General features: G+C 31.8%; 1 protein-coding gene across 6 annotated transcripts in view; it reads left to right on the top strand.

The window, feature by feature from the left end:
• Positions 1 to 14,240, top strand: part of LOC142333283 (very long chain fatty acid elongase AAEL008004-like) — a 379,873-nt gene that overhangs the window by 140,443 nt on the left and 225,190 nt on the right. The window contains exon 1 of one of the 6 annotated variants that reach the window (XM_075380302.1): positions 4,496 to 4,773. The exons of the other annotated variants lie outside the window; for them this stretch is intronic. The gene's annotated coding sequence lies outside the window, so the exon portion shown is untranslated. Of the gene's footprint in view, positions 1 to 4,495; positions 4,774 to 14,240 lie in introns of those variants that run through there. 6 annotated transcript variants of the gene reach the window in all.

Genomic DNA, 14,240 nt, shown 5'->3' with positions numbered 1-14,240 from the left:
CCTTTCACCCTAATTACGTCCCGAATTGATTGTACGCTGTACATCATTTTCGGATTATTATTTTTTTTTTTTGGTTTCAGTTAATATTACTTATGATTAGATTATATTCGCTTTCTGCGAGAGGGACATGCGTGGGATGCGTACTCGGATCCTGGCTAGGATGTAGCGACGGGGAGGGTAGCCCTCCTGAGGAGAGGCACCATGGCAACCAGAAGTGATGTTTCAATGATCCAGGCGGAACCCCGGTCAACCTACCGGGTTGGTCTAGCGGTTAACGCGTCTTCCCAAATCAGCTGATTTGGAAGACGAGAGTTACAGCGTTCGAGTCCTAGTAAAGTCAGATATTTTTACACGGATTTGAATACTAGATCGTGGATACCGGTGTTCTTTGGCGGATGGGTTTCAATTAACCGCACATCTCAGGAACGGTCGAACTGAGAATGTACAAGACTAACACTTCATTTACACTCGTACATATCATCCTCTGAAGAATTATCTAAACGGTAGTTACCGGAGGCTAAACAGGAAAAAAGAAAGGCGGAACCCCGGTAGGTAAATCAGCTGAAGCCTGCGTGCACCGGGTGGGCTAGTCTACAGTCACGTCACTTAGGGCCGACCGAGGCAACGTCTTTTAGGTGGTGACCGGTTGCCCCGAAACGGTTAAAACTGTCCGTAAAAAAAAAAAAAAAGTTATATTCCCTTAAGTTTAAGTTAGATTAGTCGAGCAAACAGAAGTCTTGAATTGTTACTTCATCGGATAAAATGGCGGTTAGTTTCCGTCAAATTTATAAACCGACCTAACCTAATCTAATCGTAACCTTGACTTTGATCTAAACGTAAACCGAACTCGATTAAATTTCACCGAAACCAAATTATTTAGTCGGCAAATAATGTATATCGCATTTGAATAGAGCTAACATAATCGTTCGTGAGGGTCAGCGGCGGCTCGTAGCTGAAATTAGTGGCGGTGTCGCTCTTGAAAATTCTTTTCTGGGCCTTTTCAATGTTTTTTTGTAAAATAAAAGAACCGAAAAAATGAATCGAATAGAATAGCTGAAAACAGAAGTTTTTTCATAAACCCGGGGATGACTATCGACGTTAAGCTTAAGGATTGTATATTGTACAAGTATAAAGAACGAATCAAAGAAAAAAGGACTCGTTATATTAAATGTTATCGATAATATCAAGTGGAAATAAGGGGTGCTGCAGTTTCACAGTGCCTATACACGAGCCGCCACTGGTGAGCGTACTGTGTAACTTACGACTGATGTAATTCGGTTGAAAGGCATTTCCGACGAATAATTTCAATTGTAACGAATAATTTAGATCGTTAATAAGTATAATCCAAGTTTCATGAAAATCAGAGGCGAGTCCGTAACCGCATATAATTACAGATCGGAAAATTTAACACACCGGATTCGGTTACTTGTGAACACATTTCGCAAATGAGGCGATTACAAAATCGAGAGTTCTAAGGTTCAAATCCTAGTTAAGGCAGAGTTACTTTTATACGGATTCGAATACTAGATCGTGGATACCGGTGTTCTTTGGTGGTTGAGTTTCAATTAACCACAAATCTCAGAAACGGTCGACCTGAGACTGACTGTAATCTTATACATATCATCCTCTGAAGTAATACCTGACGGTGATTCCCGGAGGCTAAACAGAAAAAAAATCTGAAAATTTAGGCGGGTGCTGTTTTAAAATTTTAAACTCGTGCACTTAGTTACACTTTCTTGGAATCGGAAAAATAATTATACGTGAAATAAGTTACCTTTTTTGGATCGGGGGTAATTTACGATGAATTTTTATTTTAAAATTATCATATGTTTAACTAAACCAAAAAAAGTTAAAAGTTAATTCAAATAATCGGGATATTTTTCTGCTTCCCCGTCTCTAAAATCCCTTTCCAATAATTTTTTGATTTTCTTTGTTTTACGTTAAACGACAGAAATTTGAAATTTAAAAAAAATTCCGCTAAAAAATGTACGACCGGTAAAAAGTTACATAAGATTTATTTTTTCTGGAGGGAAGGGATAATTTTATCATAATTATGATGAGATTTTATCGCGTTATTTTTTATAAAGGTTTAAATAAACCAAATATGTTTTAAAAATTCAAAAATAGGTATATTTTTAAGTTTTAATATGCTCCCACACCCGTAATATTGTTCCCGAAGTATTTTTTGGAGGTCGCATACGCTATAACTATGCCTAAGTAGTCGGAAAATAAAATGTATGCCGTTAAAAAATACACGATAAGTAAAAAGGTGGCTTTTTTGATTTTTGGGGAAGGGGAGATACTGAGCTTCATGTAAAATAGGATTATATTTGCAATGTTTTGAGAAAATTGCTGCTGCCCTTGGAAATATTGATTTGAAAAAAATCGCCCAAATACACGAGTCTGTACAAAATTTCATCAAACTTGGTTTATTCAGTCAAAAGTTTTTAAGTTTCAAACACGCCAGCAAACGTATGAAAATTACCCCCGCTTTTCTTTTGTTCTTTCGGGTCTATAAGTCATGAAAGATCGCAAAATTAAAAAAAAAAATCTCTTACCCCATTTTTTTTACCGATTACCATACTTTCCTTATTATACACTTTGCCCTTTCTTTGAATTTCAATTAAAATACATTCCCGAGATACGTACAAGGATTAAAGGATAATAAACGAAATATTTATTAATAGGGAGTTGTTAAGGAAACCGTTTTTAGTTCCTTACAACCTTTTTTTGTGTGGCACCTATTTATTTAAACGTAAGGTGTTTTTACCACCGACTTGAAGAAAAGTTCGTTCGATATTACTTTCGATCGTACGGTAAGATTGGGGGTTGAAAATGAATCTACTTTACGTTTTGTGGTAGAAGGAGTACGAAGATACGATTCACTTAAATTCCGTTTTTCTTATTTACATAGAGGCCTGCGAATAAAATTTTGTGGCTCGAAAATTTCCAAAACCGCTTGGTCAATTTCATTGAAATTGATATATATTATAGTAATATATCCGAAGTTGTGCGTGTGAAAATTTTATGTAGTTTGGTCGTGTCGTTCGTGAGTTAAGCTCGATGTAAAATCGAACAAATATTTGAGGTTATGTCGACCGTAACGCGCTCAAACGCGGAATCACAGCGGTGAGAGTCGTAACTTGATGCTGGCGTATAGAACAGTGTTCCCAAACTGTGCGCCGCGGGGCCTCTTCACAGGGGCGCCGTGAATATTGTAAAAGCTTCATAATTAATCGAACCGAGACATTTATAATTATTAATTTAATGTTAATAAAGTAAAAAAATAACGAAGATACGCGAGTTTTATTTATTTTTATCTCTTACTTACGAGTAGTCTAAGTTAAATACTTTTACTTAGGGTAGGGCGCCGTGGAAAAATTTTAATTGAAAAAAGGGCGCCGCGACTCGGAAATGTTTGGAAAATACTGATGTAAGGTCTTAATGGAACTTATGTAGTGTGTTGTGCGCTGAAAATCGATGCGTTTCTGACCGCGAATAAATAATGAAGGAATCGGAAAAGAAAAGTCGATATTTTTGAGCGTTAAGAGTTTTTGATTTTTAAACGTGTTATAACGTCGATAAATTCTGAAATCGGGTCAGGATAAAATTTTTCCTGATCGGTCGATATTCTTCGGGAAGATAAATTTTCTAGTAATGTAATGTCATTACATTGCAATTATTAAGTTCAAACCGACCGGTTTGATCGTACCGGTCGCTACTAGTATGAATTATAATGTAATTTATTTATTTATAAATATTTAATTTCATTTCACAATTTAAATTCAGTTTTATGTTGTTTTTTTTTAACTTATTTATTCGCTTATAAAAGCTGAATATTTCTTATGTGTTGTTTTCATGATTTTGGTTAAAGCTGGCTAGCTATTTAACATTTAAATTGCATTACAGCGCTGCTAGTGGTTGTTACTTTAAATTACCATTATCGTTATATTAGAATACACCATCGTCGTCTTCATATCGTTAACCGAGCTCCTGTATGTATTAGTGTTTTTATTATTACTACTATTGTATATTGTTATGACGTCATTTTCATACGTAAATATCCGAAGTTAACCGAAGATGATTCGGTTGTTTTTAGTTGAAGCAAATCATTAGATTATACTTCAGTCAACCGCTGTTATTCGTTGCGTTAAGTCGTGTGGTGTTAGTCGGAGTTCGCGGGTTTTTTTATTTACTTGAATTTGTTTTTGTTTTTTTTCGTTGATTTATCTTAATTTTTAATATTCTCCGATATTTGTGCGGTTGTTTTGTTTATATCTATTTTACGGATTTAAAAAAAAAGTATGCTAATTTTTTTTTAATTTCGGTATAATTTCGAAATATTTATAAAATATATATTTGTAAAACAGTAAAGGTTTTTTTTATCGAAAAATATAATATTAAAAAAAGATAGATTTTTTATTATAATAAAACTGCGTGTAGTTTAATTTTTCGGTTCAGATTATTTTTATTAATGTGTTAATTTTTTTTCCAGTTGTTAGTGTTTTAATTAAGTGTTTTTAAATTAACATTTTAAAAATAATTTTAATTTTTAAAAAGAAATATTTGCAATTGTTTATTTATTTTTATATATAAATTGTTAATTATGTATTAAAATTTTTAAAAAGACTTTACGGCTTTTACTAAACAAATTTTTTTTTTGTTATTAGAAGACTGATTTTTATACGTTAGTTTTTCTAAAAAAATATTTTCTATTTGAAATAGTATTAAATAAATATAAACGGTTTTTATTTCGTCATTTATTAGTTCGAGGTAAGTCTAAAATTAATTTTACGGATTGTTTTTTTCTTTTTTCTAAATTTTGTTATTATTTGTAGATTATATAATTATATTATTTAGTTTTTTTTGAATGTGGGGGACGATTAATGAGTGTGTAAAGCGTGGGAATTTATTAGTATTTAATGTTTAATATTTTTTTCTTACGATAACTTATAAAATTTAACATCGTAATACTTTTGTATGTCACGGTCGGAAGACGGCCGAGAAGAAAATTTAATTCTGTTTTTTAATGCGTTACCCAAAAGGAGGAAGATTTTTATTTTTTTTTAACGGAAACGTATACCGCTACACGCATGTAGTAGACAAGAACTTTGATGATAATCTTTATCGTTAAATGTTGTATTATATTTATTTTACTAATAATTATTGTACATACTCCTGAACCCCGTAGGGGAAGACACCCTCCGCCATCCTCTCCGTTCCCAGCCCTTATGGGATTTACCGGAGGTCATCTTCGAAACCTCGGCTTTTAGCATATTACAGTCCGCCTCGGCCAGGATGCCACCGGTGACGTTCCCATCGATGTGCTACTATTAAATGAACTCGAAAAAAACATCACATCTCACCGAGTGTTAAGTAAGATTGAAAGGACTTAATATGTAGCTGTTACCGTAGTCGACTTATAAATTATATATAGTCCGATGACATTATCTTAATAATAATAATAATATTCTTGTATTTTCGTGAAAAAATTTAAAAGAAATTTGGGTAATAAAATTGTTTTACTCGCCCACTTTTTTTCTTATTTCCATTAAAACATCGTTTTTTTGCTTTTTACGCTTCTTTTGAATATTTTTTCAAACCGACGTATCAGATAGATTTCATAAGAAAGCTACCTATTGTAATAGGTACCGTGATTCGACTTCCGGAAAATTGCTACACATCTTCGCGTTTGACGTCACCCAGACCCCAAAACCATCGTCAGTTTAAAAGTTTATATATACATTTATATATTTCACTTTCTTGTGGATACGGTAACTGCCGTATCCACAATAATTATTTTGTGCCGATCACTTTGAAATCGATACGTAAAATATAACGACCCAAAATCTCGGTCGAGTTTGTTAGCGGGCAAAATCAGACCGTAGGGGTGGAAATGGGAGGGCTTTTTCGAAAGAATAAAATATCGCTATAATTTTCTTATTAAGTAAAATACCCGATTCTTTTAAAGTCCCTACTATTCTTTGCATAAGGACCTAAAACAGATCTAAGTCAAATTTTTTGAAATCACCAATTGTCGGCGGAGGGACTGAAAAAAAAAATGGGGTTTCGAAGACAAAAAATCATACCATCCGTAACAGGCGGAGTATCAAATCGGTTTAAACCGACGGTTAGTCCTCTAAACATTACATGAAAATTTTTCTGTAGCCTTTTTGATATGATCAACCCAAGAGATGACTAAAATGCTACCGGAATTATAAGAAGGCTTTTCGTACGTTAACATTTGAAACTTTTTTCACATGCGACCGCTGTCGTATCGAGTTAATTTGAAATTTTTCTTTACATTAATGCGGAAATCTTTTTTATCCCCTCTAAGCGCCGAAAGGGATTTTTTTTATTTAAGAATAATTCCAGTCTTTTTGTTTCTTCTTTTATTAAATTTCACATCTTCGGTTTAAAATTTGCCGATGATATAATAATTTATTAATTTTCTTTCGTTCGATGACTTCCTGAAAATTAAAGAAATTAAAAAAAAAATTTTTAATAAATAAATATACATTTTATGCCGATCAGTACCTAATAGTGTATTTATGTAGATAAGATAAGGAATCGAGTTTGTCTCCCTACGTTATCTTTACTCCATTTAATTTTTGCATATTTCTGATGGAAAATTGCACAAGCATTTCGGGAAATATATTTAAAAAATTTACGGATCGTTATTCTACTTGCGAAACAGTTAATATTAAAATTGCGCGAATAAATAAATGCGGAAAATATTTTTGTAAACGTACGTATATATTTTTTAAATATTAAAAAATATGTTTTAAAAGGTTTATTTAATTTTTTTGCCGGGTGAATTAATTCACAGAAGAAACTTGTACATGGGAATATGAAAATAGAAATTTTTTAGCGTATGAGAAATGTCACGCCTGGCGGGATTCGAACGCGGGACCTCCGGATGAAAATTCGAGATGTTACCGCACCGACACAAGATGGTCTTGATTTAATTAGTATTTTCTAATTTAAAATTCATCGACGGTTTTAGTATTTATAAAAAATTATATTCATCGTATTTTAAATAGGTTCCTAAACGGTTATTTATTTTTTATAAATTGATCTTATTTTTTTTTTTTACAGGTTATTTTATATTACATAAATCAACGGTTCCCGAACCGGTCGCCGCGGCCCCTCTTCTAAGGGGCGCCGCGAAATATTGTATAATTAATTTACCCAAGACATTATTAATTTAATGTTAATAAAGTAACAAAAAAAAAACAAAATGAAGATACGCGAATTTTATTTATTTTTAAGGTAGGGCGCCGCGACTCGGAAAAGTTTGGGAACCGGTGACATAAATAATTTTACGTATACAACAAGAAACAGCTTTGTTTTAATTTTTCTAACGTTTATCAAAAAATAAATAGAAAATATAATTTGTGATTAAAAGGAAAAATTTTTAATACGGTTAATCATCCAAATATAATATTTTCAAGATTTTTATAACGTACGATGGAATTTTTAATTTCGGTAGTTATTATTATCTACTTTTTTCTATTTTATTTTTTTTTGCGGCATAAATTTATGTATCGCTATAATTATTAAAATGACATACAAAACCACTTAACCTTGAAAAAAAATTAAAATCTATCTTTTGTAATTAAAATTTAAGTAATTTTGTTTATTAATAAATAGAAAAAAACAATATTACTGTTTAGGTAATATGTTAAGAAATTTTAATTAAAAAATCTGAACGATTTGAAATTTTCCGACGTCGTTTAATTTTTATTTTTTGTGTATTTTTTAACGCGCTCAAAAATATTTTTGCTTTATTTCGTTCAAAATTTGTATTATTATTTATTACTTTCCCGGCGAATAGAAAACCCGTAGAAGAATTATTTAAAGGAGAAAGTACGGTGATCGTTTAAAAAATGGTAATCGGTTTTTTTTTAATCTACGCTTTAGGGCCCGTCGACCGTAACAATAATGTTTTACATATTAAAAATATAACTATTATAAATATAATCGACCAAATTTAACCTACGCTCGTTTCGCTCGCTAACCTTCACCGATTAACAGTAACGTTTTGATTGTTTAAATAATAAATAATTGTAATAATTACTGAATTTATTATTTAAATACTCAAAAAAACATTACTGTAATTAGTCAAAGTTAGCGAACGAAGCGAGCGTAAATTAAGTTTCGTTAAATTATATCTATAAAATAAACGGTAATACAGCGGTTTTATCGGGTGATATTAACAATAACCCAAAAGTTTGCGATTTATTGGTCGAGCTGTATTTTGCACATATAATCTCCACCTTATTAAAGTAACGAATGTGGAAAACTCAGCTTTTCAGGGAGTTAAACAAAATTTTGATCGTCAAATTTTAAATAGGAATCCGTATTCGTAAAAGAGAAAAGCTTTAAACTAGCCTTCCTGAAATAGATACGCGCTGGATAATTTACCGGAAAGTGCAGGACGTTCAAATCGGTCGTAAACTGACGAATCTGCAAAATCCGATTTTCTACTTTACTTTACTACGTTACTTTAGCGTGTCGGTGACGACATGCGTATCGCACCTCTTTTAGCCCGATATACCTTATCTTTCTTTTTATATTTAGCCTCCGGAACCGCCATAAGGTATTACTTCAGAAGATGATATGTAGTCTTGTACAGTCTCAGGTAAAACCATTCCTAGAGGTATAGTTAATTTAAACCCGACGACCAAAGAACATCGTTATCCACGATCTAGTATTCAAATCCTAATAAAAGTTACTTGATCCGTGTGGTTACACCGGCTAAATAATAATAAAAGTAGCTACCTTTACTAGGATTTGAACCTTAGAACTCGCGACTTTTGTTAGCGAAGTGATTTTATTAGCCTGATATACCTAGATCGACCGAACCGATTTTCATCAAATATCTCTCGATATTTTTCAAAATATTTCTCGATTTTGGCTCAAATATTTCTGTACAAGGGGCGTTGATCTGATTGTTTTTTTTTTTAAATCTCGCGATCGGTGAAAGAGCGAGACATCCCACTCTTTAGGCCATTAGTCACGCGTATGGAAAAATTGGCGTAAACATCAAATTTTTTAATTTGAAGCTACGACTTTTCACATAATCTTACATGTCACCATCAAATCCATTCTGAGATACCGCCCTAAAATTATTTTTTACCTTTTAGTGCTTTTAATTTAAGAGCGGTGTTTTAAAACTTTTTTAAATATTTTTTAGTTTTTAGTGTGCATTTAATATAATTGTAGTTTTTAAAAAAATGTTTAATATATTTTTTAGATTACCAAAAAAATTTGTCGTCAGTGCTACACCGATTTGTGTACATGAGTTTAAAATCGATGCAAATCGATGGAGTTACATAATGGATATATTCGAAATTATTTTTTACGTATTAAGAAGGCAAACTGGGAACGGTATTCTTGTTCGAGTGCAAGTACATGCGGTTTAGAATGAACATACATCCTTCTACAGGTAGTAAAATCCGACTTAAATAAATTACAAAATAATCTCGGCCTTTCATCCGGAGGTCCCGGGTTGGAATTCCGGTCAGGCATGTCATTTTTTATACGCTACAAAAATTGTCATTCATCTCATCCGCTGAAGCAATACCTAACAGTGGTCCCGGAGGGTAAAAAAAATAAATAAATAAAATAAGTAAATAATAATAATCGTAATAAATACCAGCTACATAAGTCATTGCGATCGGATTGCATTTAAAGGAGAGAACTGTCGTATCACGTGTCCCGTTTGTAAAATGTCATTAGTTGCAAATCTTCGTTCTCTTTTTAATTCGATTTCAGATAATTATCTAAATTCGTGTTAAATTCACGATACCGAATTTACTATAAAACACCCATCTTATGCGAGTTACGATTCTTTTACAAAACAAGTCAACAGCTTTATTAAAAATGCGATGTAAAATAGCTCTCGAGTCAGGGGGGTCAAATATTATATAGTTTTTTTTTTTAGTAATTAATTATATTCAAAAAAATAAATTTTTTATCATAAAAACGTCATTTGGTGAAGGGGGTTTAATTGTAACCCAAAACGTTTTTCACAAGAACTTTCATTTTTCCTCGATTTTTTTTTGGATTGTTCGAAAGCGAACGCATTCGTTAATTTTCATTTTTGAATTACTAATAACGTTAAGAAAATTATTTATCGGTTAAGTAATAACTAGTAAAGTAGTGGATAAAAAAGATTTCCACCTTAAAGTTAAAACTTCAAATTTACTCCATACACAAGTCGCATGTGAAAAAAGGTTTCACATGCTTAGCATACGACAAGTTATCTTCTCGTAACTTCAGCAATATTTTAGTCTTCCTTTGACGTAAGGGTCGGTCATATAAAAAATTGTTTCAGACAAACGTTTTAGGTAACGTTTCAAAGACTAACACCCATGTTAAACCGATTCGACGCTGCGGCTATTAAGGGAATTATGATATTTTTGTCTTCGAAGCTCCATTTTTTGCACTCCCTGGGCCGATGTTTAGCGATATAAAAAAAACTTTACTTTGATGAGGTTTAGGCCGTTATCTAAAGAACAGTTGGAATTTTAACCAAATTCGATATTTTACTTAATAGGAAAGTTATAGCGATATTTTTTTTTTCGAAAAAGGTCCTCCCCCATTTCCATTCCCATGGTCCGATTTTGCCCATTAACGAACTCGACTGAGATTTTGGGTTGTTATATTTTATGTATCAGTTTGAAAGGGATTGGCGCAAAATTACGGCAGTTATCGTGTCCACAAAAAGCGAAATATGTATGTATATATATATATATATATACATAAACGTTTGGACTAACGGTAGTTTTGGGGTCTGGGAGATATGAAACGCGAAGATATATCGAATTTTCCGGAAGTCGAATCTTGGAATCCATTAGCTTTCTTATGAAATCTACCTAAAACGGCGAATGTTTCGTCGTGGAAGTTGCTGACAGATCGATTCAAATCGTGCCGAACGCTATCAAAAACTACTTTAATGATGAGCCCGTATTGTTCACGAATTCTTTGGGTGCGCTGGAAACGAAACCGTTTTTTCATTATATTGTGAATCATCGGTACCGTTTCGTTGAACTTAACAGCGGTGCTCGACTTAATTCGTTGAATTCCTGCGGAAGGTCGCTGAAACGGCCGAATAAAAAGCTCAAAGGGAACTGAAAGGTACGTGAAATCCTTTTTCGCCGAATTCACGTAGCGTCGCCTGCTAGAGGACGAGAACCCGTTCCGTAAAATACTCGATGCGATAAGGAAAACCTAGCCGCTTGAAGTCGCCGTGTAGCAGTCGCTGAGTAAATTTTCCGTGATCTTTAAACTAAATAACGCAGTAGTACAGAAATTAATAATAATTAAAGAAATTCATCGAAATTGACTACTGTCTTTTTTTCGGAAACAGGTGGTAGTTTTTCTGCTTAGTATTTAATTATCTATGAGAAAAGTTGTTTTTTTTATTTAGTAGGGTGAAAAATATTTAAATCCCGTTCTGGAGGGGAAATCCAATGATAATTTGACATTCTAATAGTGTAGTAATACTATCTCTATAAAATGCGTATTTCACGCTGTGATTACAGTTAAGTGTCGTCGATGAATCGCTGAAAAAAAAATCTGTTTATAATTTACTTGTAATAATAAATAACTTAATTTATTTTATCGACTAGTAACGGTTATAATACATCATGTTCAACTTTATATCGATTTAAAATAATAAATCGATTTTGTTAATGTTACTTTTTTAGTTTTGCCGTAAGTTTAACTAGTAATTTTTAATTAAATATTTAGATAGTTTTCCTTGTTCTTTATTAAGAAAAAATTTGCTTACAAATCTCGCATATTTGGATTAATTATAAATTGTTGTAAGTGTTGTAATAGAACCGTAAAACAAGTAATGAAATATGATCGAAAATAAAGTAACGAGTAATTAACAAATAATTTGATTAGTAAAATTTTGTTGTTTTTTGCTTCGTTCGTTTCAGTAACTACAAGAATGGAGTTTATTTATTATTGCATTTTTATCGAACACGAACGGGCAATAAAGTATTATATTTTTAACAAAATTCAATTAAAAAAAAAAAAACAAAAAAACGTTAAATTTCAATTAAATTTAAATATCTAGGATAAATAAATCAAACCGATGGTTTTTCCTATGTCTGACCGGGATTCGAACCCGGGAGATCCGGATGAAAGGTCGAGATGCTACCGCTTCTCCAAGGAGATCGACGAAGCGGAAAGTCAATTAAACAAGAACGAGAAAAATAAAATCGTATCGACCGATAAAATATATTTACCAGAAAAGGACGTATCTATAAAAAGCCAAAATCTAATAATCAAATCAGAAAACCTGTGTATGCGTAAGAATGCATCTCAAATTTGAAATTTGCACGAATAAATGATAGATAACGGGCTTAAAAAACAAATATTTTACCGCATTTACATCGAAAAAAAAACGAAAATCGACGTACCTCAAAAAGAACTAGAAGAAATTAAAATACTAGAATATTTGGCTATTTTTATAATCCTCGTACGGAAAGACACCCTCCTTATGACGAACACGGTCCAAACCACCCCCTCCGTTCAGCCATGATGAGCATTTTAATTAATGAAATATTTGGGTCTTACAAGGGGAAGGCATATCGGTTCGAATCAGTTTTCATCTCCTTTTTTTTAATTTAAATATATTGATTTATTAATAATTATATACTTCCGATTGTAAAACAATTTTTACGATGAATAATAGCTTAATAATAACAATAAAAAATATATCAGAAGTTATTAATGAAATAAAATTTTATATACTTTTTATTTTTTTAAAATGAGTATATGTAATTTAATAGGCGTACAAGAAGTCATGTGGTGTCCGCATCAGATTTTTATGTTTAGTCTCTGGAACCGTCGTTAAGGTATTACGAGGATATGTATGAATGTAAATGAAATTTACTTTTGTACAGTCCCAGTTCGACCGTTCGACGTGTGGTTAATTGAAACCCAGCCGCCAAATTACACCGGTAAACGTGTGTTGATTTTCTTCAAATTTGGCTCAAATATTTCTATATATGGAGGCATCGATCGTATTCTTTTTTTAACGGGAGGGGCTTATCATTATAAAACAGATTTCTATTTTCTTCAGAGCCGTTTTACAGAAAACTATTGAAGCAAATTTGTCACCTAATATTGAAATATATGTTTATAGTTCTTTCGCGCTCTTTCTTCTACCTTCGGTTTAAATATGTTTTTGAAAGTTTATGTGTCACATAAATAGACCTATAAAATTTGTTTTTCTTTTTTTTTTAAATTTTAGACCCCTGACCTAAAATGCAGAATAGGTTTTTGAAAATGTTATTTTTGTTACTTCAGCTTCTCTTAAAGAAGGTGTTAGATTTAGAGATAATTATACATTGGCAGATTTATTAAGTGTAAACTATATTTTACGAATATTTTTAGAAAAACTTTTTTTTTTAATTTACTCTCCATCTCTAAAAAATATATATTCTCTTTTTATTTTTATTTTTTTCCAAAAAACTTTAAAATCTAAAAAAAATATAAATACTCGGCTTTAACTCTTTTAATTTTTATTATTTGACTTTTTTTTGTATTTTTCTTCATCGAGGGCATTAAAATTAAAATAAGTTTAGCACCTGTATCGTATTTCGTACCCCGAACGAAAAAGAAGGTATTTTTTCATTACATTCGTAAAATTTTATATTTTATTTATTGAATATTTTTAAACAAGTCTCTTTTAAATAATCTTTTTTTTTGTTACGGATCACTTCATCAATAAACTTTCCCTATAAAAAAATGCCCGTTTTTTTTTAAATTTGGAAATTTTGATGTTTAAATCTTATTTTGATAATCGTTACTTAACCTGCCGGCAATAATTTATTTTTAATATTTATCTGTTGTAAAATTTTATTTAAAATATTTAAAGTGAAATTAAACCTTGTGTACGTCGGTGTAAATCGTTAGTCGGAAATTTAAATTATTTTATATTTATAACGTTTATCAACTTTTATCTTAAAATTTAATTCTGCTCTATTTTGTCATTTGATATTAGATATAACTGCTACTCATCGTATTTCTATTATAATAGGATTAAATAATGTTTCTGCCTCTTTCTCTCCCTCTCCCTTTCTCTCTCTCTCTCTCCCTCTCCCCTTGTGTGTGTGTGTGTGTGTGTGTGTGTGTGTGTGTGTGTGTGTGTGTGTGTGTGTGTAAACAATTAAACACGCTTGCATGTTTAATTGTTAACGAACGAATAATTCTAA

The sequence above is a fragment of the Lycorma delicatula genome, chromosome 12 (assembly GCF_047948215.1).
Source record: "Lycorma delicatula isolate Av1 chromosome 12, ASM4794821v1, whole genome shotgun sequence".
NCBI classification, from domain to species: Eukaryota; Metazoa; Arthropoda; class Insecta; order Hemiptera; family Fulgoridae; genus Lycorma; species Lycorma delicatula.
Note: the sequence above shows the minus strand (reverse complement) of the source record. Positions and strands in the feature narration are given on the sequence as shown.